Source organism: Ischnura elegans, chromosome 1, assembly GCF_921293095.1.
Source record: "Ischnura elegans chromosome 1, ioIscEleg1.1, whole genome shotgun sequence".
NCBI classification, from domain to species: domain Eukaryota; kingdom Metazoa; phylum Arthropoda; class Insecta; order Odonata; family Coenagrionidae; genus Ischnura; species Ischnura elegans.
Window position 1 is genome coordinate 28,443,183 of NC_060246.1, and position 24,469 is coordinate 28,467,651.

The following is a 24,469-nucleotide window of genomic DNA, read 5'->3' on the forward strand; positions in this document are numbered from 1 at the left end:
ACTTAAGCAACGTCATGCTTGTTAGCGAAAATAACGAAGAAATGAATGTTTTCTAAATGGTAAAACTCAGAGGTGAACTTTGGTCCGGTGCATGGAGATGGTATCGGTCTTCCAAACGCGGCTAACGACAGATGTTTTTACCTTTTTGATACACCAAACAGCTATCATTAGATTCACTGAAGGGGACATTATTCATAGTAGTTAGGAATTTGAATGAGTAAGAAGTTATAATAGCTTATTGTCCGCTAAAACTTATATTTTAAAGCGAAAAAAAGTAAGGAGAAGGAAACTAAATCACTATAAATGTTAAAAGGGAAAGGAGGAGTAAAACATTTTAGTTGAAAATGAACTTAAACAATGAAAACTACTGAATTTAAGTTGTTTTATGGAAAATTTGTTTAAAAAAATCACAATATATTATAACATATTAAATATCCATTACCTTTTTCTCCAATTCTTTATTACCACTATCTTTTCTCTCCTATCTCTTGCCTACAAGTCTGCAAGTATCGAAACACTTAATATTTAAGCGTTATATTAGAAAACTTACTTGCATACTGAAATATTGATTATACTTTTGGCACTTGCTCCATCATTATCGAAAAAGCTAAGCTTTACTCGACCATTTCCAACCTCGGAAAACGATTAGGCTCTCGAATGGAGAATCCTTATCACAGCATAAATTGTCACTCCTAATAATATCTTCTTGCAATAGATTGTAATTTCGTTTTTTTTGTATTCTACATGTATATTTCACGTGAAAATACTTAAACGTATTAGAGTAAAGGATGATTAGAAAGAAATAGTTTTGGATGAAGGCATGAACTTAAGGTGAACAAATTGGACAAGGAGAAGTAATAGGTGAGATGATGCTGATTTTTCATTTATCTCTGACAATGAGTAACATTCAAGTCTACCCACCAAGAAAAAGAGAGAATGAGAAAAATTACGGAAGGGTATACCAAATAGTAGATTTTAAAACTAAATCAATCAAGTAGGCAAAAAACATCGGATATAAATCCCTGCAATTACTACGAAAAAATAATTCTAGAACTAAGATCAAGTAGTACTGTAGAATACTAAATGAACAAATAAATACGCAGCAAAATATGCGCCTTTCAGCGAAAAAGCAATATATATTACATTTTCCACCACTTGACTCCTCCAATTGTTTTGAAAATAATAAAACAGAAGCCCAAGAAAGGCACTAATAAAATCACCATAAAGCCGGAAAAGCAATACATTTGTTGGGGATAAAGCATTAATTTCAGTTGCGTAGAAGTTTTTCCAATGATTCACACACATTCCAGTTCTACGAACCGAAGCCACAGCAATAGGAGCCTGTGGTGTTAACCAATAATGATATCAGAAGACTCAATAGGGGCTTATCATATTCGCAAACAAGGAAATTAAAATGAGTAACTTTGGGAAAGGATTAAAATAAATCCCACGAGCCCACGCTCGTTAACGCACACCGAAGATTATTCCGAAGGGATTTTTGAATTCAAGTCCCGGTTATTGTCATCGAATTCAAAAGGGAGATTGCCACTTGAGGAGGATAGACACGTGTTTTGCTGCATACGACCCATCCTCCATTCCCACGTTTCGACATGATTGACTCTTCATCCTTTGCTCCGGGAGAAAGCGAAACAAGCTAGGGATTAATCCTGCGCACCGTCCTTTCGGCGAGACTTTCGGTCTAGCAGCTCCGTTCAAGTGATGAGTCACACGATGAGAAATACCTTTTGCCCCCCCCCCCCCCAATAGACCACCCCCCACAGAGAGAAGCAGAGGGGAGGAGGCGGGGGAGATTGAACCTGGAGAAGGAAGATGAGGCTTAGCAGAATGTGGTGGAGGTGAGCTGATACCCGTTCCAAAACCTCCAAAAACTTCCGTCGCGCAGGAATCCGTCCAATTAGTGCGGATGCCACGCGAGGTAGCCATGGAAATGGGGATAGGGGAGGGAGAGGGAGGCTGGGTACAGGAGATGGGGGAAAGGTGCGCCGGGGGGTGGAGGGTGCAGGGGGATGACGGCGAAGAGCGGAGTCGGCCCTGGGGGCAGAGTGCTCGCGGAGCGGGGGCGCGCCGCATTCCGCCGGCGACAAAAGGGGAGACACAAAGTGATTCTCCTCCGGGGTTTTTCCACGCATTCGAACAGAATTGGATTAATACTGAAGGTCAAAGAAAACGGGCGACAAAACGCAAAGGATTACAAAAAAAATCCCTCCCAACACGGTCCAGGAGCAAGGTAGAGTTCATCCATGATTCCTAGATGCCTATCGAAGTCGAAGACGCAAATATCCTTACACTTTTCTGCTGACAATATCACACTTTCACTCTTCTGGCACCAGCCTGCTTTGATAATGATTTCGAAGGAGCGAGTTAAAAATGAAAACTGTACTCCGTACTTTCCGAAAATAAACACGGAAATACCTGGGTGAATTCACATTAAATAGGAATACGTCGAAGGAATGCATAACGGAAGTTCCACAAATTCTTTAATAATGAGTAGTAATAAGGCCACCTCTGTAGGCGACTGTAAATAGATAAGGGAAAAGAGCAACTGTGCAGCTCAACCTAGTCGCAAGAGAAAGTATTAATTATACAGTAGTCTTATTCAGTGCATTACGTACACCAGATGCAAAATCCATAAAAACAAATAGCAATATTATCCTTTTCAGGGGTTGAATATGGCTGACAAATAAAATGTGGCCAAGGTTGCCCGAGATGAGAGGTGAGCGAAAAAATTCAAAATATCAAAAAACGGCAAAAGAGATAGCTCACCGCCAACAATCAAAAGGTTTAATAACATCGTTACTTGGCTAGTACAAACTGAGCCAACATTGAAGGAGACCATAGGAACGAAGAATTTACCAATGCGACCAGCAAAATTTCCTCCGCAAACCCGAAACTACAACATTATCGATTAATTATTGCAGGCTATTTTTAGGCCATGGTTTAATTTCACATCACGATTTTACGAAAAAATTTAATTACACGAACATACCGAAAATTACATAGAAATAAAGAAAGTTGGAAAAACACTACAGAAAAACGAGTGACTTCGTACGCTGTAATGCGCACGGGTGCACAGTTATAGCAAGGATAAAATTCACCATGACAAAATCATTAGGCTTAGCCGGGAATCGAACCCGGATCTCCCGATTGGAGTTCGGATGTGCCACGGTGAGGACTTGAGACGTCAACACCTTGTTTGCTAAACCCGGCCTGAGATTCTCCAAGGAATAAAATGGCCAGGTAGTTTAACTGGTAGCACACTTGACCGGATGATCCGGGTTCGAATATTTTTTACAAGGCGAATTTTATCCTTAGTGTATGTAATTGGGATTTTTGTTACTCTTATACACACTAAACCATATTTATTTTCTAATTCAAGCGAAATATAAAAATTCAATAGTTTTCTCTGATTATAAGGTAGGTGAGAAAATTACATAGAAATAAAGAAAGTTGGAAAAACACTACAGGAAAACGAGTGAGCGGTAGAATTCTTTGAACTTTAATTTCGAGGTGCCACAGTATACCTTACGAAATTTCTACCAAGCGTTAAAAGCGTATAACTACACACACAACAATTCCGTACACACAGATCAACGCGCTACGAGTGTATACGAGCAAAGATCACTGCTCGTGGCAACCGTGGCCAGGAAGAAATTTTCATCATGAACCGCGAATTTCTGCGAAAAGCGACTCTTCGAGGAGGGAACGTAAGGCGAGACTTGAGTTTTGTTCGAGAGGAGACCATGGACGATGTCGAGGTAAGAAAGGCTCTGATAAACGAAGACGGGCTGGAATAAAGGATGGCTGTAAGGAGATACCGGGAGGGAGAACATCGCGCTCCATGGGATGAGAGGGCAAGACAGCGGATACAATAAGGATACTGACGGACGGGATGCTTGGAGGCGGCACACCGTGGGGGGGGGGGGAAGATGGGGGTTGGGAGGAGACGAGTGGGCATCATGCGTCCACTGTGGCGGAAAAGAAGAGAGGAGAGCGTGATGGGTTTCAAGTGGGCGGAGGGGGCATCGGGAGCAGAGGGGGAGAGGAGGAGCTCGGATGGGGAGGAATGCCCCTTAAGCTAAGGGCCGCCCGATACACCCCCTCTTCGCTCGGCCCCCACTTATCCACGCATCACCTCACTCGGTCAGTTGTGAGGACTAGAAAACAGCTTGCGCCTCCAATCACTCAACTCGGCGAGAAGGGAGGGGGCGGGGTTCGGAGAGGAAAAATTGCCACTCGAGGCGTAAATGTCTGTTTCGCTAACTCGGTTCCCGGGGAACCACGCACGCGCTACCGTTGCCCATGGTGGAAAGAGATGAGGGGAGGGGGGCGGGCATCACTCCGAGGCGGCGTATTTGTGAGCGCTTGATCCATTTAAGTATGCACCATCCCTATCACAATGCAAATTAATACGGCGAGGAAATCACGCGCTCGCCGCTCAGAATCAATGTCTCGCGCGGAAACCTTGAAGGGTCGACAGCACAAGTCTTTCGATTCGTGGCCTCAAATGATGCGATTAAAAATCAGAGCTGCGCTGATGACCGGAACAAACACTTCGGACGCGAACGACGCTAAAATAGTAGATATAATATATACCGAAACATTTGGAGGGAAAAACACGAAGGGTTCTCGGATACTTAAAAGGTGAAATGCTGCGAGGTCACAGATGACGATGGTTTATCAATACCAACGAGACTGCAAATGAAGGCGCGGATGTAATGAAGATTCTGAGGAAATTTCAAGAATACTACCAACTGACCAGGCACGGCTTATACTGACATTCGCCTTGAATTCCATTGATACGATTATCGGCTGAAGCGAGATAGAAATATACCATATATCCAACTGAATTTCAGAAAGAGCCTAAATACAAGGTATTCTTGCCACAATGAAACAAAACTTTGATAACGTGATGTGAAGCACAAACCGTCCAGAATGACAACAAAAAATCAAGTTCGCGAGAAGGAAAAATAACGCGGCGATATGTAGATGGAGGAACTATTGTGATATAAAAATAAGGAAAACCCTAAAATTATCGAGTTTCAGACCTTGTTGATTGATCTAAAATGATGATCTTTCAAACACTCCGCCTCGCTGTCGACATCAAGATTCTCTGCATTTCTTTTCGATTAGAAGATGCATGTAATTATTTTAGGCCAAAAACGACAATCCCAAAGACATACTGAAAGAGACGAGTCGTGACCACAGAGTTTATGCAGTACTTATGATCGTGGCAAACAAGTGTAAAAAACAGAAAATCAAACACCAACAGCCTCAACGGGAAAAAAACTAGTGATGATGAATCATTTATCAATAGCCTTCTCGCCGCTGTGTTTCTAGCTGAATATTTTTGCCAATTTTTTTAGCATAAGTAAACAGGCGATAGTTATTATTCAAGCGAAAGTATACCGTTTATCACTGGTGAGGAAACGATGGATAAAATTAATCCTTTTGTTTCGATTCATGGATGAGAATAATGCTATCGTCAAAGCACCAGAAGTGGGTTAAATCCCGAGTGAGGAGAGAGCTAGGAAGCCCTTGAGGGTAGCAAGATGAAGAGGTGTGACGTGTAGAAAGGCGAGATGAGCGTAGAGAGGCGACATAGTGAGTGCTTGAAGCCATTAAGACGGAGGAAGGGGGTGGCATGAATAAGTTGTGCGAGGCGGGGAGATGATGGGTGGCAGGAGAGGAGGGCGAGCCGAAAAGGCTGGGCGAGGAAGCGATGGTGAAGAGAAATAATTGAGGGTGAAGGTAGACGGGGGAGGAAAACAAAAGCTCGAAACTCAATGGGGGTTCACGGGGGCCAGGGGAAAAAGTAGCTGAATGACAAGGAAGAGCCGGCGCCAGAATATGATAGGACGTGAAATTCCAGGAGGCCGTAAACAAGGAAATGAGCGCGAGAGTGGCGTCGGACACCGAACAAAAACAGGGGAAGAGGATGGATCGGGTTCACTACCGCTATTTTTTGCACAAATGAGACTGCGCCAGAGGACTTGCGATATCACCATCGCCGAGAGAGACTTCAGTGGAAGAGATTAGATCGAAGACCATTTGCTGCTTCGAATTTCTGACGGAGGACCTAATGAGTATCACGAGCGCAATCGGGGAAAGAGAGGCAGGCAACGTTGTGGAAAGGATCAAGATCTCATTGTCTGTAATTGGTTTGGAAATACTGAGCCATCAAAATCGCACGAAGACGCATTTTCCACCTTTATCGCATTCCGTATACGTCTGCCACTCAATTTCTAGGAGAGCACTCTGTCAACTGGGCTCCTTGTACATTAGGAATATTCTTGGCGAACTCCATTCACTATCCAACCGTGATTCTTAGAAAAGAACCAACTACGTTCCCTCCTTGCATGGGAATATTAAACTTATGATATTAATCTTATGGTAATAACTGTATTCCGATAAACATTTATAGATGAAAACGACCAATCGTTTTGTGAAAATGACGATAGTTTTCATTCAATCAACCGATTATCCGTATCGAGTATTAATAGGTACGTATACAATTAATCGAATATCCCACGTAAAAAAAAAGAAATTGCACTCACTGCCATGACTTTGAGACGCACGACATCGTTCGTCATTCTATCATATTTCCCGAGATCACGTAATGACTCGTATATAATCACGAAATGATTCCTACCATAACTAAGATAAAGGAGGGGTGCGATTTTAGGAGCGTAAATGTGCAATGCGTAATCAGGGATGGAAACGAAATACGTGATCATATCAAATGTCTACGCAAATATGTTTTTAGGCAGACCACGGACACGATTATCCGGATTACAAGGCTTAATTTAAAAAATCAAACTAACGAAATTAAAAACATTCGGAAAAATAATTCTGATAAATATTAAAACAACAATACACGAGGATTACATTAAAGCCAATGCCAAAAATTAAGACCTTTTAAATAGCCACGCTCGTTGTCAGAATATTTCGTGTTTTCATTCAGTCCAGGCTCACCCGCTTATCACAATTAAAACTGGAAATGGCAATTCGAGAGATCTCACGGCAGAATCCAGAAGGTAATAAAAAATATAAACATTTTCCTAGCACTCAAATGAAATACTACCACAAATTACCCTCAGACTTGGTATAGTGACTACCCTCGGTGTTGATCAAAAACTGGATGACACTTAAATCGCCACAGAATTAAACAAAAACATCTCTGGTGGAAAAATAATATTTGACGTATAGAAAAATTCTATTATATTAAGTAACTTTACAAATAAATAAAATCCACAGGAAACAAAAATTCGAGACAAAAGATAAAAACAGATTGATGAGCAATATAAATCGCGTAAGTCAATAAAAAGTTACCAGGCTCTTAAACAGTTTTACAGCTATATCACGCTAAATTACAATTAAAAGTTTAGCGAGTTCCCTAAACAATAAAAGAGGGGATACAATGAAATCACAGATCAAAAATAGGCACCAGTTGAAGAAAATAAATATAAAGCGACTCGCGGGAAGAAGCCTTTCTTCTTCGGAAAAAAGAGGAGGATTGAAGTGATAGCGGAAGAAACTGATCGATTTCGGAAAAAGGAGAAGGGACCTCAGGAAGTAATAAAATAAACAGCGAAATAAGGCATCGGGATATAGAGGAAACGACGGCAGAGCGCATGAAGGAGAGAGGGAGAGAGTGAGACAGAGAAAATGGAGAAGACCGGGGGAGAGCGGTCGACCTGAAAACTCGAACACGAGGAATGGAAGGAGGAGGGGTCGGTGTTCAGTCAGCGGGAAAACTTGAGTGGAAGCGGAGGACGTGGGATGCGGAGGGCGGAAAAAGTTCAAGCGAAGAAGAGCGAACGTGGGACGGCCGGGGCTTCCGACGGAGAGGCCCTTGCGCGCTTGTCACACTAGTTGTGAACACCCTTGGTTGCTATGGCGATGGACCCACCTCGCCACGGAGTGAAACGGCTCGCAATGGTGAATCCAGTCGGGGCTACTAATGGGCGCGCTTGGGCGCGAGTCTTACACTTCGGCGAGAAGTTAGGGCGGCAGGAGGGAAGAATCATGGGTCGCATTATCGGGCGACACCTGTGGATTTGCCATCGACGGGGGAGGAGTTGGTTTATTAGCAGGTTCCTCCCCGGACCCCAGAGCGCTGCGGCTCAAAGGGGATGCTGGGAAAAAGGGGAGGCTAAGAAAAGGTGGAGATTTCTTAAACCACAAGACTTATACCTATTGTACACTCGAGGCGGGAGACGGGAAGAGGAAAAACCATCCCCATTGCGAAAGTCCACTTGAGGAAGGTAGAAGGAAGGATTTCGAATACGGAGAATTCAGTAATTCGCACAGATAATGAGCTTACCTCCAAATAAATCCCTGAATTTATCAGTCGAGTGCTACGGTCGATTGAAAGAATGGGGAGATCCAAGTATCCGCAAACCACTGTAGGAAGGGAAGCTCAGGTAGAGTGAGGATAAGAATTAATAATCGAGAGAGATGTAACAGAGAGAGAGAGAAAACAGAGTTCTACGAAAATCTTGATAATGCAATACCGGTAAAAGATAAGGAGGTTGACAGCTTATTCAAAAAGACATTGATAAAGCGGCCTAATGCATGGGAGACTAGGTTTGCTTCTGCCGGAAGGCAATCAACAAAAGTTAAAACAAACGTTAGAAAAAAATGAGAAAATATATAAGCGCATTAACTGATACAATAAAATTCCATTCTTTAATTGAGGATTACAGAAAATGAAAATTGATGAGCATTTGCTGAATGGGATTTTTATATAATGATTAGCAAATGGACAGAGGGTCAAACAAGGATGCGTGGTATTATTAACGTTCCCTCTCACTTAATGGCTAATTGAATGCAAGACCTTAAAGGAGATAACCGCGGAGTAAAGGCTATGAAGATAAATGTGAGTCCAATGATTTGAAAAAGATCATAGAGGCTATTGAGGAAGGACAAAACTGACAGAAGATATCATACGAGTAAATGGATCAATAAAAAAAACAAATGGTGAGTGAGAGGTGCGAGTGAAAGATACCGATAAAAGCTAAAGGCAAGACAAGCGGTTAACATAACAATAAAAGCTTGAAAGTAAATACTTAAATTTAACGATTCCCTTCGTTAGTGCAACCACCTTCATCAAAGACGACATTTCGCAAAGAGACAACAAGGCACTAAGACAACTGACGGGATGCTTAGCCTCGAGAAGTAAGAGAGGGAAAAGTTCGGCGAGCGAGCCTGTTTAACCAAAGAAGGGTGACGACCAAAATACCTTCGTGCGTACACTACGGGAGTAGAGAGGCCAAGATGAGGAGGGAAGACACGATATAATAACAACTTAAATACCATTCATCACTTCCGTTCCAGTAGAAAGAGGTATGAACGGCCAAAGAAGAAAAAAGGATCGCTGAAGGCATCTGTGACAACCCCTACTCATTAAGGGATTCCCTTCGTTGATTTTGAAACGGTGAGAAACTGAAAGAAAGTGAAATAGGGAGCCGTACGTAAGGAAGACGATTTTACTTCAGAGATGATGGGATTGAGCTAAAATACCTGACGGTTACGTTGGAGTCGCAAATGTTGAGGGGGAGACACGATAGGGAAAAAGGGCTCACTATAGGGAAAAAGGGCTGCTACCAATGAAGAACTGAGAGTCAACAGAAGCAATTACAACAGAAATATCAAAACAATAAGCCAGGAAGGTAAGCTAGCATCAGACCGATACGGATAACATGAAAGATAAGAAAGGCTTTATAGATTTCAGCGCGAATGGCCGCTCTGTAAGGAGGCCACAAGTGGAAGATACCATAAAAAGAAAATTTAAGGCGCAAAGAGGTCTCTGAGAATGGCGACGAAATGCTTAGGTATGGCAATTACAAAAAAAGTCCAGTGAAAAAACTTAACGCATAGAGGTTAACGGCATAATCAGAAACAGGATACATTAAACGAACAAAAAAGGTAACTACCCGAGACCTTCAAAACAAAATACGCTAAGCGAATCCATAAAGAATACAACAAAGAAGCTCGAGATAACATCATCATTTTTTTAGTCAAATAGATGATCTTTTAAAATTAAGATTAAGTATTAAACATATTTTATATACCTCCTAAATGTAACCACGAGCAGGACGATTAGGACCGCTGAAATAACCGTTCTCAGAGTAAGTTCAACATATCACGTAGATGATTTCATATTGAGACAGCAAGCTAACATAAAATAAAGTTTCCGAGATAATCACGACACAATGGCTGGATAAAAGGACCTTAGTTCATAAGAACTAAAAGAGAAAGCACAAGCCCCTATTATATTTAAAAAAAAAATAATACGTGAAACAGCGACTTTCGACCATGTGATAACATTCCCACAAGAACGGAAAGGCATTCGTAGAAATGAAAAGAGGGGTAGATAAAAATCCAAGTGTACTGTGAAAACGAGCCGGATATAGCGATAAAACCTGTGACATGCACTAATAACCACGCAACCTCTTAATTTCCTACGCAATGACAACGCATTCGATAAATAATTGTTTAATCACTTTACAGTAAAACTACGATAATTGAATAAATTTAAATGCCGCCAAGCAAGCTAAAATTATATTTCAAACTTACTCGAGGACTCATTGAAAAAATTAATATACCTCAACCAATACTTACACCATTATCGGTTTCATCGGTACGTTGAAAATAGTCATGTTGAAATGAAGTCAACCCCCAAAAAATTTATTTAAACGTAACCGGAATGGTTAAAAACTTCTCACCGCAGAAAGTTAACGGAACTCAACAGTTCACTTGCAAAGGATAATATACCTTAATTAAAACGTCCAAAGATGAAAACAAAAAAATAAACTCCGCAACAAATATAATTAAGCCATATTAAAATAAACTTAGACTGAGAATACCCCAGGATGATAAAATACCTCCTATTACTCGCTATACGGTTAAACGAAGATGAGCAATATGCTCTTTTCATCATAGAGTGGCATTTTCTATTTTGTTGCAGAATTTTTTGCAAGGAGGGAGTCATCTCCACGCCCTAAAATCTCAAAATAAATAAACAAGTTCACATATACATTCAAAAAATACACAAATAGCAACATTTATTCGCCTTCAAGAAGATAAAATGAAGTCTTTAACCTTCAAAATATCATGCGAACGAAAAGGCTCATTTCAAAGCCCGAAAAAGACCACCAAGTCAGTTTAACCTTCCGTTTTCAGCAAACGGCAAATGGATGCAATTTATTTCGTAAAGATCAAAGAGGTTTGCAGATAGTTTATCTTCGCCGACATCTTTATTAGACCACATTTCATGAAAGATACGTCTGGAACTATTTCTTTGCCAAATTGCGCAGTTCCCACGGAGCACAGTCAAAAATGTACACGATGATATGAAAATGGAACCTCTTCACTCGAAAATACGCGAAGAGCCGGGGTAAAGAGGGCTAGCGAAGACTGACAAGAACGATCCTTTGACGGCTGAGTGAGGACAGATCCATATGCCAGAGGGTCAACAGGTGGCGGTGAATGATAAGACGAGATAAGACTGGCTAGGAGGAAACAGCGTCCTCTCCACCACCCCCAGGGGCCTCCGACCCCCCTCCTCACATATTACCCCCCCCCCCATTCCAGCTCACCTCTCTTAGCTCGCCAAGAGGCTCGTCGAGGATCGGCCGCAACGCAGGGTTGAGGGCCTGCACCCATCCTCCCATTTGTGACGGACGGCGAAGTTGAGCACCGCAAACCAAGGATAAGCGTCTCGGGGAAAGTATCTCATCCCCTCTTCCACTTCTGGGTTCCCTAGCCGCCATTAACTAGAACTAAGCACACACTGAGAAGCCCTAAGATGGACGTGATGCGACTAAAACCTTTCTTGCGTACAGATCCAGAGCTTCCGACCATGAAAATTCAACAGCATTTAGCCCCGTAGTTCATAGAATTGACAAGTTTGACGCTGGTAACAAAATGCGAGATCGAGCTACACCCCTATGACGAGTCGGTAAAGAACGGGAACCGCTACTGAAGTCGGAGAACCCTAGTAATCAATGAACAACAACTGCAAATTAAGCTTCCGAAACTGACGCAAATAGGTAAAAAAAAGTATTCTAAGAACTATACACGAAAGGCATATGCTAAATCGAGCGGTTTAATGGTCAGACACTAGCCATCGCCATAAGTCCCATACAATTCGGTTGGACCATTTGAAGAAGACCGTTGGCTTTAAAACATCGTTTCCCAATAATAAAAACTAAGGTACGATTCGAAAATATAATAATTTTGGCTAGGAGGGGAATCGCAATAACTAATATGCATACGATTGACACCACATTCCAACAAACCTTCCGACCAACCTTCCTAAAAGCCATTGTGCATTTCAATTCCTGCGAGACGCGCATTAGATCACGAACAATAACTACAGCAACCAACTGAGGACAGAAGAATGGGATTCGGATAGGGAGATATTTCTCGTGGATTTACCAAACCTAAATTCCTAACCTATAATTAATTTAGCAGCATTCCTTTAGTAGACACTTTAATTATCACTGGACAAAAAATAACCTTGATTTTACGTTAAATAAAAATTAGTAAATTCTAAAATAAATTCACTCGCGGACGGAAACCCTGAGTAATCAGCAATGAAATGAAAACAAGCAATGAAAACGTGCTAACCACCTAAATCTACTGTAACACTTCTCTTAGCGCTTGAATTTCCACTACCATAGTTTTTCACTACTAGTAAGCAAAAAATGGGTTTACGAGCTGAACACAGAAACAGAAAAAATTGTATATTTCTACAAGATACTTTTTAAATAGCTATAGCAAATTACTGTGCACCATCGCTCACCAAACATGACTTCTATAGAGATTGTAACACATCAAACTATGCATTAAACATGCATACTACAGCCGTACAACCAACGCGTGTGAACAGCTAACTGATTTTTTGGAGGAAAACAATGCACTGAGAGGAAAAACATTAAGCAGTACAGAAAAAGAACCAACGCAAACAAATTAAAGCAGGCAGAGCAATCCTTATTCACCGATGACGGAAAATATCCCAAAAATGAAATTAAAATTTATTTAAACCTTAAATATTCCATTGTGCTGGTGTTTAAATTCCTAGCAAATTATTGGAAAAGCTAAATAAACTCCACTGATTATTTAAATTTGCAATGCATATCATTTAAATTTACAATACATATTATTTAAACGAGTCGATGAGAACGAAAAATCAACAATAAAACACATGGAAAAGTAAAAGGAGTAAGAATATACAACATAATGCGGAAAACGCTACTACCTACAACTGAACGCGGCAAAAAGTGTATAACCCTAACATATTTCTAGTTACCACCACACCTCAATTTTTTTCGAAAATTTGTACACCCATGAAAGGCAAAGCAATTTCTTGCTAAACAAGTTTTACATCTATTGGAAACAGCGATCCCTACCAAGCTATTTTGGGCAGCAATTTGAAGAGATTAACGATGATATACACTAAAGGAATAACATTCAAGTCATATCGAGGATAATAATGATGAGAAAATTCAACAAAATGAAACAGTAAGATGAAGCCTCAAAATTAAACCCCACGTAAAGCCGTACAATACTATAAAATCTCACGGACATACACTGAGGTGTAACCTTTATTTTTTAAAGGTATTCTTGAATTATAAGGTTTTATACGCAAACACTAAACCAAAGAGATGTACGATAACAAGGATGATAAGATTACATGCACAGACTGCGATAAATTCTGCGATGGGCGGAGATCAATACCGTTCGTTCCAAAGATAAGCTTAATACATGCTTGTCACTTAGTAAAATCCGGAAAACAAACTACACATATGGAATGGAGACATCTAATACAGATAACAAACGGAACTCTTGAATGGGCTCGAATTCTCTAGTTTCATCGAAATAAGTGCCGTTAACAGAGAGATAATTGGTTACTTTCAGCACATTACACTAAGACCAAATCCATTCCGCTACTGACTCTTCAAAAATGTTACCTTACCCAAATTAACACGACTATTTTCCCAAACTTAAGCTCAGTTATTCCGTTACCGTCTTTCCAATATTGAATATCAGAAGCTATTACTATGATGAAACATCGCTTCTTGGTTGAAAAAGTGACGAAAGGTAGAGGCAAAATCCAAACGTGGAGGGAATGAATTTTTGTTAATATTTAATGAACACAATATCTCCTCCTCCAGTCTTCCATTTTTTAGAGAATCAACATGGCACCTTGACGCTTATCATAGGGGAGGATATGGTTAAGACGCTTACAGTTTGAGATATTTATTAGATAACCTACGGCAGATTCATTAAAATTCCTTCATAGTCAATAATCACACATTCATTGAAAATTTCTAGCTGGGGGTGATAAATTCTATGCCAAAATTCCTATTTCTTTCTGAGGCAAAAGTGGCGCAAGAAGCCACACCACCATGAGAATGGGGAAAGCTAGAAAGACAATAAATTACTAAAGGTACTCAATAGATTACAGATAATCATTTCCAATAAAAGACAACGATATGACATATAAACTACAACATCATCATGCTATCAAATAATAACACCATAAGATAATAATTAATAATACCATAAGGTACTAATGCACTGCATAATTTTTTCTATTGACAATAGGAATTTAAAATGCCAACAGGAGATTACTTCGAAGTAATTAATAAAAAGATAAGATTGAATTATATGTAGCAAGCAAGTATTCTCAAATTAAATCCGTCAAAGTGTAACAAAACGCATATCAAGAAAGTCAAGCGTTTAAAGTGAGCAGAGCAGTAAACTTCCCAAAATGGAGGACGCAGTAGACTAAAACGGGTAAGTCTTTGGACCACTGGGTTGGCTCCATCTCATGCAGCACGCTCACCTAAATCCAACACGAAAATTTTCCCGAGATATAACGGGCAAATGGAATAGAGACGGCAGCGGATGAGAAGCCACAAGCGAAAGGAACGCCATATTGACACGAGGATTTCGCGTTACGCTGAGCTAGCCCCACACAAACTCGCCGACCAAACTTAGATACACGGCCAGATATGAAACTTTTCACCTCTGAAATACCCCTGGGCATATTAACGAACGTAACGGATAAGCAATGGGACTTACTAGCTATGTCAACGGATTCTTTTGAAACCCTGGTAAAATTAGTCGAATTAATGTTTTTAAATGCTTGGCTGCTACATTTCATCATTCTCTGGCAACAAAATTGACGGTTATACTTCATCCAAGTTCAAAACTCTACGTCAAATGCACTTCACCATGGACATAGAAAACATGCGCCAAAGGTGAAATACGCTGAGATGTTTCCCTAATTTAATAAAACTATTTAAATGAATATTCACAGTACCATGCACATATTTTCCATACAGATCCTCAACAAATAAGCCGTGAACGAAAAACCAAACTCATGAAAATTAATTGACCGGCCGCAAGACCTGCATCAGCCTATAAAACCAAGGCAATATACTCCTATCCCTCAACTGTCAATATAAATCTTTCCCGATTATATAGCCACCAATTTCTGACTGTAATGGCCATGCATCTTCCTTCGTCAAAGCTGATTCCCGTAGTGCAGTATGTACCATCTGTAAATCACAATAAAGGTTCGGCATTTCAGAAGCAGTGCCATCATAGAGAACTCTTTAACTTTCCATTTGAACTCATATTTTACATGTAATTCGTTACAAGTTGTGCTGTTGTTAAAACTGTGCCATTCATTAGGGCCGGTCAATATGAAGGTATGGAAAATAGTAACGGAGTATTCTGAGTTAACTTCTGAAAATCATCCCGCGATAAGCATACATTCCATTTCCACCACAAAAACAATCGACACCGATAGTTTTTAAAATATGCAACTGCATACGTGAAGGAATACGATTTATCAAATAAAATCTGTAGTTTACATAGAATATAACATTACACCTTTGGGAGTTACCTCTGATTCGAAGCCACAGCGGAGAACGAAAGAACAGATAATCGACTTCGTATAAGAGGAAACTTTTCGCGTGCCAAATTATGAATTCCTTCCCAGGATGATGCAAGTACCTGATTACAGTGAGAAAATTCTGAAAAAAAAATTGGGAAGGCCTAATACGGATTCACGGAGGGTAAAGGCGCGTTCCACTAGCCAAGGGCCTGGAGCGCGAGGTAAAATGGTCCAGACGCTTAGTGCGAGAGAGCAGAGCCTGGGAATTAACGGAAGAGAGGAGCTGGTGAGGAGTGCAGGATAGGGGAGCAGGACGGGCGACGGAATAAATGGAATGGGATCAGCGGATGCCCTCCGCCCCTTCTCACTGGCGAGAGCTCCAGATTAGAGTCGGGCTCCACTAAGGACAAAGGGAGGATCGGGTTTCCCGCCCACCACCGCCGTCCCCCGCACCGCCCGGCCCCAAGAAAATCCCCCGCTCTCCGACGTCCACGCACCACGGACCCGCAATGCCGTCAGCCCCACTAAGCTTCACGGGGGATCACGGCCGACCTCCAAGCTCCTTAGCTAAGTGAGAAAGGCCTGGGTCATCGGGCTAATAATGCCCCGTTGAAACGAGGACCGATTTTCACCCGAGACGAGACGCTCTATCATATTTAGGATGAGTCATTATCTATTGAAAAAACTGGCGAAAGACTTCCACCGAGAAGAGATTTCGCATGTGCGGGTAATTTTCCCGTCAGGCATCCTGTCCAATATTCCTCAAGCAACCCGCACAACAGATCCGAGCGCTGCCTCTTGCCTAAACTCAAGGATGCTTTCGAGAGCGACTCGACATCAAGAGGATGAGGCTTCTTCCACGAACTGCTATGAACTAGTAGTGCCCGCCTTGGAGCAAATTCAGCGCAGAGAAGAGGTCTCAGAATACAAGATAAAAGATGCGTAGGATGTTGTTCTACAACTACTCCTTAAAATTTCTCGTCAGTTACAAAAAAAAATGATGCTGAAAATATACTCAATTATAGACCCCAGAACGGGCTCTCAAAAATCACTCAATATTATTAGAAGTAAAAAGCATAAAGAATAATGTAAGGAAAAAATAAACATCAACGACTAGGCCTAAAAAGCCCAGTAACATCTGTAAAAGATGAAACCATACACAGACGTTTATAGTAATTAAGTGCGAATGAAAAAACATAGCCTGAAAGGAAGGATGATTTGCAAATTTACAAATACGAAGAGAATGGAAACATCTTTAAACATTTGGTGATGATTAACTCGCCGAGACAGTACCAACAGACAAGGATGCAAATAAAAACAGCAAACAGTGGTCCCCTGAAATCTTTTCCTTTTTACAGAAATTATATCAACCTCAAAAAGAGCAGAAAAGTGCAAACCTTAGCGCGTTCGTGAAGGTGAAATAGAATACATATTTTAAAATTCAGCATTAGTTTGACAATTGTTATTCCTATTTATCCATTCCTCATTTTAAGAACTTAAAGATACGTTGGAAAAACGCGTAACGGAATTTTCAAAAGTCGTAAAAATGTTGATTCAAGAAAAACAATTATTACTTATCATGCCAGAAACCCAGACAATGCATGCACCTCCGTTAACACCTTTAACGGGATAATTATGCGTTCCCACATTCGTGGATAACACGCGAAGAAAATGATACATTGGTAGTCGTTCTTATACGGAGTAGCAAGTTCAATCATTGATAATAATGGGTGTATGATAAAAACTAGCGACAGTAGAAAAAAGATTCATGTAAAAAATAACGACACAAATATGTTGTAGCACTTAATGATGGAGCATTCCGGCAGGAAAAATATGGAAATCGAAGGAAATATTTCCGACGCATGAAGACTGGATTATGAATTCATCCCTACGGGACCACGAAACGGACCAACAAGCATGATTTGCAATTGGTGATCACTAATTCTAAGCCACCGAGCACCAGAAGAAATTAAATTTTCCACTCCATTAAGAATTCAACTAAACTAGTTCGTTAATCCTTAACTGGGGAAATTTCATTTCCTCATATTTACATTAAGAATCCTTATTTTTTTAATTCAAAGATACAGGTTAACAGGACTAATTTTCGCATTCATACGTAGCATACCGCGTTATCCATACCTTTGCAAATGTTCTCTTCCAGAAATATATCTGATTCAGGTGCTTTCATTAGTATTAAAATATAACGCACGACTGAAACTTAACTAAAGATTAACTCTGACCTTCGACAGGAATTCAAAGGCACTGGTACACAACAAAAATAGCCAATATATCCATATGATGTTAAATAAGCGGTATGAAACCTGATATATATGTTACCAAGACGAGGAATTTCCAATACATTGGATACCTATCAGTAGATATGTGCTAATCCGCTTAAAACGATATAGAATACAAAAAAATTCAAGAATTTTCTAGGGAAAATATCAATGAATAAGCACATTATATTTTTGGAGTTACTTAAATACATTGCGGGCACAAAATAAGTAGAGTGTCTAAGCCGACACTGGTGGTTTCAAAACCACAGGAAAAGAGTTTTCATTTCAATGTTTTATTCCATCCATTTTTTTGTCATTAGCACACTCTCCCGCCAATGATAATGCCAAGTTTACCAAATGGAATAGAATAGACTTGAATATAGTTCTGAGAGTGCTAGCCGATCCCCGGAGAGCAAAATGCCCATCAACACGCCAAAGCCGATATGAAGTGCGTGAAACCCCAGGAGGAGCAGACCTATTAATAAACACGACCACATTTTTCCAGATCCCAAATCCTCATGAGAAATTACCAAAGTTGCGCCCTTATTGCCCTGTCAATTTTTGATCCATTGCATAAATGCCTGATGATTTGCTGATACGGGGGAAATAAAAACAAACACACTATGAAGTAAATTAAGATGATTGAAATGAAAATATCTGGAAATACGTAAGTGGGTGCATTCCATCGACGGAGGGAGATTACTAAAAATTGCGATCTCTAAATAAATCGACAAATATGAAAATACTAAGCATTTAGAATGAAAATAGTCAAGTGTATCAAATATAATAAAACTGGGGAGAAATATAAAAAAGAAAGTTTACCCATTGATCATGTCAACCTATTTCTATTATTAGCAACATCTCTAACCGCAGAGGGAATGATAAATTCAGAAAATAAAACCAGAAAAAGGAATCGAACACAACCGCCAAAGAAAACTTAATTTAAAAGTTATAAATATAACCTGCTATCACTATCAAAGCAAAGAAAAGAATATCACACCCTTCGCTTCAGGATTCCTTAATAAACGCACAAGTATAAACGCAGGAGCCCCTCTTCCATGCACCCCGGGGAACAAATTGACCTCAACCGTGAATATAAACCCCGGCGCGAAAGGGACCCATCAATCTCCCCGCCCTCGCGGCACGCCGTTCCCTCCACAGCACCGGACGAGTAATTTCGTCGGGGCCTCCCACGCGCGGGCGCGGCCAAGAGGTTTGCGTGACGGAGAGACATACTTCCGGTGGCGTGAACCCCCCCCCCCCCCCCTCACCCCCTGCGACGGCGGAACAGGCCTTTACAATGGCCCAACCGCTCCCGCCCCATCAAACGCCTCCGAGCACCAGTAGCAGCAGCGAAAGCGCGCTTGGGGCCGAGCCGAGGGCGACGCGGCCGCTTCCGGGCGCCTGGCCACGCGTCGCCGCGGCCCACGGCAGAGTTAAGAGGGGGCCTCGCCGACACACCGGGGGGCCCTGCTCCCCCCCAAACAGTCACTGTCCTCGCCCACCTTAAACTCCCCACACCACCCCCTTCTTAATCAATCAATACGGCTTGCGCTCCCATCCCCTCGCCTCGATCCTTTTCTACGAGCAACCCTCCGCCCCACGGGATGTACTGCACCACCCCTAACGGTCGGGCGGCCCCCTTTCACCACCCAGGCGTACTGCACCCCTCACGCCGACATCGCCCAATCCACGCACCCCTCCAGACCCCTTTCATTATATGCCCCCGGCCCACCCAACCCGCCCCGGGGGAGGAAAAAATACAGTACCCCATCTAAGAACGCCGACTCACCTCCCCGCCAAACATCCCCCCACCGGCGGCGGCCAAGCGGCAGCCAATTACCATGAGCCCACCTGACAGACTCACCGCCACCCCACCACTGCCCTCCCACTATACCACCCCGCTCGAGAAGAAATTGATGTAATGCCGAAAGAGGTATGGAAATTCCCGCCTCCATCATTTTCTGCTCTCTCAGGTAAGCCTCTTCCACCGCGCCGTTAAAAAAGTCAGCTACTTGAGGGAGCAAACGCAATCGGGGTCACTGAGGCCGCGCTGTGGGAGACAAAGGGCAGCATGGGAAGTGAGTGGGGAATGAGGCGAATCACGCCGTCGGCAAAAGCACCTGTTCAAAACCTGATGTGCCCACGGATGCGTGGTTTTAATACCAGCTCTATGGATACGGCATTGCCATTTATATCATCTCTAAAGAGAAAAGAGTACCGAAGTCTAAGGCCTAACTCGAGTTTCGAACTCGGATCATCGGCATGGGTAGCCACTACTTCAGCCGCAGGAATAAGAATGAGGGCAAGGCGACGGGGTTTTTGACGGATGGAGGCAGCCGAAGGGAGGAATACACAGGTGAGGGAGGGTGCGGCCACTACAGTCCATTATGGGGTGGTTCTCCCAAGTGGAACCCGGCCACCTGGCGGGGGCCGTGGATGGCGAGGGCCGGCACGGGCAGGGGTGTGTGGCGTTGGGGGGATGAATGGGCGGACACGGCGATGAATAGGGGCGAGATTGCGAAAAGCGGCGCATGAGCGAGCGGTAAAAGGCAAAAAGCCTCCTCCGCTAGCACTCTTCTCTCTCCGCATGGTGAGCAGTTATTATCAGATTGGATGAGAAGTCCTGCCACGGGCATGAGACGTTTAATCCTCTTCCGGGAAGCAGCGGTCTTTATGCCATCAAGATAGCCTCCCATGATTTCACCGACACTCGACGACGCACGAAATTAATTAAAAATGCAACCTTGACCCCAGCGCGTCAAATGTTACTAAAATTTGAAACTAAAATTTTGATAGAATGATCCAAAAATTTTTTGGGGATAGATTATTAGAAAATTGATATCTACCTCGGTATTAAATCAGTCAGTGAGTAAGGTTGGCTACGACTTCCGCAAGCTCAACTTCAACATCGACCATTCATAAAGTTTATGGATAATCATGATGCTAGAGGTAAATAAATGCAAAAAAAGCACGGGTACTGGAAGGGCACTGAGCAATTTCCATCTACTTTTCGCCTCTTCCTATGTAACTATTCAAGCGCATCATACAAAATAATAAGATATTGATTAATACAAGTACCTAATGACCTCAGAGAACAGATAAAACAGGGAATTGGCATTCGTAATATTCACGGAAATTTTTCAGGTCTCGTAAGCGTTGTGAGACAAAGGAAATTTTTAAGCAAGTAGTGGGTAAGTAAGTTAAAAGTTGAGGATGACCAAGATATAATTACATATTCTTTTAATAAAGTCAGAAGGCAGTGTTCATCATATGGAATATGAAGTAAATTAAGGAAGTAGCATCATAATAATTTACAAAATGCCACAGCTAAATTTGTCTGAATAGAAGAATATACGGTTTATCATGAAAGGCAGATGCAATAGGATCATATAATATTATGTATTAAGGAGAAGGCTAACTATAGGTCTAAATCACAAATTCGCAGAATAAGGATTCATATGTTACTGATGATAGAAGTATAATTGAGTCCCTCTAACAGCTGTACAATATAAACATTTTGTTCTAAGCAGAAATATATTGCTGTCATGTAACTACTAACTACCCAAAAACTTTTCTAATCCAAGTGAGCAAAACAGACTCCACTACTTTTTCACACGACCTGCTAAGGTTATCCTTTCTGAGACTTTTTACTGCCTAGCAAGACAGGTAAACTATCGGGGCTCCTACGCAACCACCAAACGGCAATCCTTTTGTAAGTTGTGCCTTCAGGAAGTCAGCAACATAATTTTAAGGTCTCTTTCAGACAATCTTCTGGCGGGAAACCTCTAACAACAGTTAACACCTTGATTAGGGGCAGTGCCATCGGGGCACATAATTTGTGAATGGAAACACTAAAATTCAAGTAATGAGGAACAAATCAGTCACCATTTATGTTTTTTATTACAAAAAAACTTTTAAAAATGGTTTCACTCAAAATTATTCAACTCCCTGGCAATTTTTATTTGTATTTGACTTTATTCACACATGAAACAGAATGTAGCCTTTCTGCACCAATGAGGTGTTTCTCATTTAATTTCATTATAACTTCTCCTTGTAACCTGGCACACCATTTTCTGTGCCTTTACCTAAAGGCTGATTCGTAATTTTTTTTCCTTAAAATTTTTTCTTATTTAAAATTCTAAAAATTTCTCAAAATTCATTAAAATTTTGCTCTTGTAAATAGGTATAGTCTACACTCACTCTTGAATTAAAATGGATTGATCAGTAGCTCAGACTAGGTAATGTACATAAATGAGTCTTCTAAATTTGCAATTTATAATTGGGGAGAGCCGAGAAAAAACATCTATTGTAGATACCCATGCACCTAGCTGGCTCAGCTGAGCTATAATGTTATTGTCTGGCCCCTATGCTTTAACACCAATAATCTCATAAACCTAAAGATTAAAATCACATGGTAATAAATGAATGGAATGATGCTAACAAATCCTACTGCCACCTAGATCCCTCTCAGAGCACACACAGACTGCCGTGTTCCAAATGACGTCACTGAAGCAGTGCACAGTGTAGAACCACCGTAACTTGAATACAAAACTTATAGTTACATAAATTCTATTGCTGACGAGATTTAAAAAATGTATGATCCTAAAATTTCAAATTCAAAGAGTTTATGCACCAAATATTTATCATTATCAATTATTTCCATTGTTTTAATACTTGTATCAATGCTATGGTGGCAGCTTAGAGAAATATTATTCAGTAAAAAAATACCTTATTTAGCATGTTTCCACACAACTATACCAGTGAATTTGAAACAAAATGACCTTAGATCTAATAGAATTTATATAATAGAATACAATACAATAGAATTCTATTATTCGATAGAATTTATATAACTATTAGTGTTGTATACAAGTTACAGTGGTTCAACACTATGCACTGCTTCAGTGACCTCATTTGGAACACAGCAGTCTGTGTGTGCTCTGAGAGGGATGTAGGTGGCAGTAGCATTTGTTAACATCATTCCATTAATTCATTACCTTGTGCTTTTAATCTCTAAGTTTATAAAATTATTGGTGTTAAATAGAGATCTTAGTTTTCACTAAAGTCACTATGGTGAACTAAATTTTTTTTAAAAAATAGGCTTCTAAATCACCATTAACTATTAATCTTAGTCATGAAGACCCATCTTAACGAGAAAATAATGAAGGAGACCAAAAGATGAATAGTAATTCTATCTGTATACAAACTATGAATAGTATACATGCACAATAGTACAAAAAGAAGCATGGCAAAACTCTCTCACTCTCTTATGTAATTATTAATGTATCAGTAGTAGAACCTTTCAATTAAGTGCACGCAAATAAATTGAAAAGTGAACATTTATGAATTATATGTATAATAATTCCATATTAATTAGCAGTGTCCCTTGTTACAACTCAAACATACACAATTCTCTATTGCTATTACTGCAAAGAAAAATAGAGAGGAGGCTCACTTTAAAGACAATGGGGAGCTCTCATAAAATTAAAACTTATTAACTCTCAATATTGCTGCTAAAGAGTCTAAAATTTTGTAAAAATTACGAAATTCTTAGGCGCTAGAATGGCCAGTAACGTCAGAATGCGAGTAAGCAGATTTGCTCCATGGCAATAACAAAGTGTAATGACGATAACAAACAGCTATGATGCTACTGATTCATAACTTGAAGGGTGTGTAAAAAACAGTTGTGAATAGTTTTAAAGATTTTTACGGTGCACATATTGTGCAATGGTTGACTCATGCTTCGTCAAAGTGCTTTCTGGGAATATTCTGAAGGTAGATTAATTCATGGTCATTTATTTTTCTCCGGCAATGAAGATTTCTCTGCACGGAGTTGAGAAGCTGCATAATTGAAATGTAACATTAAGTAAATCAATTATCTCATTAGAGCTTGGTTTGTATCTCATTTAATTACTGTCATTTACTCATTACTTTTAATGTGTATTGGGTTCAATACTGGAATATGTGAAGTTAACGTTTTGGAGAAATACTACGAATCATATTTTATGCCGATTTACTTAGCATTCCTAAGGTCTAGAAGGGAGACACAAGGTGTTTTAGCAGTTTGTTAGGTTCATTTGTTAATAAATTTGAGCGTTTGCACTGTTGGGGCTAAGGTGACAGCACAACATAGAGTGAGAACAATAATCTTATACTGTGGAAATTGCCATAGACAAGGAGGATGAAAAAGTAACAAGGTCTATTTGTCAAGAATGTGCTGCATCTTCCAGGACGTATACATTCTTTAAACCTGTCA

At 40.8% G+C, this 24,469-nt stretch overlaps 1 protein-coding gene across 7 annotated transcripts in view; it reads right to left on the minus strand.

Moving 5' to 3' along the window:
- The window catches only part of LOC124157690 (DNA-binding protein RFX2), an 84,711-nt gene that overhangs the window by 45,835 nt on the left and 14,407 nt on the right, over positions 1–24,469 (minus strand). The gene's annotated exons all lie outside the window — the stretch shown is intronic.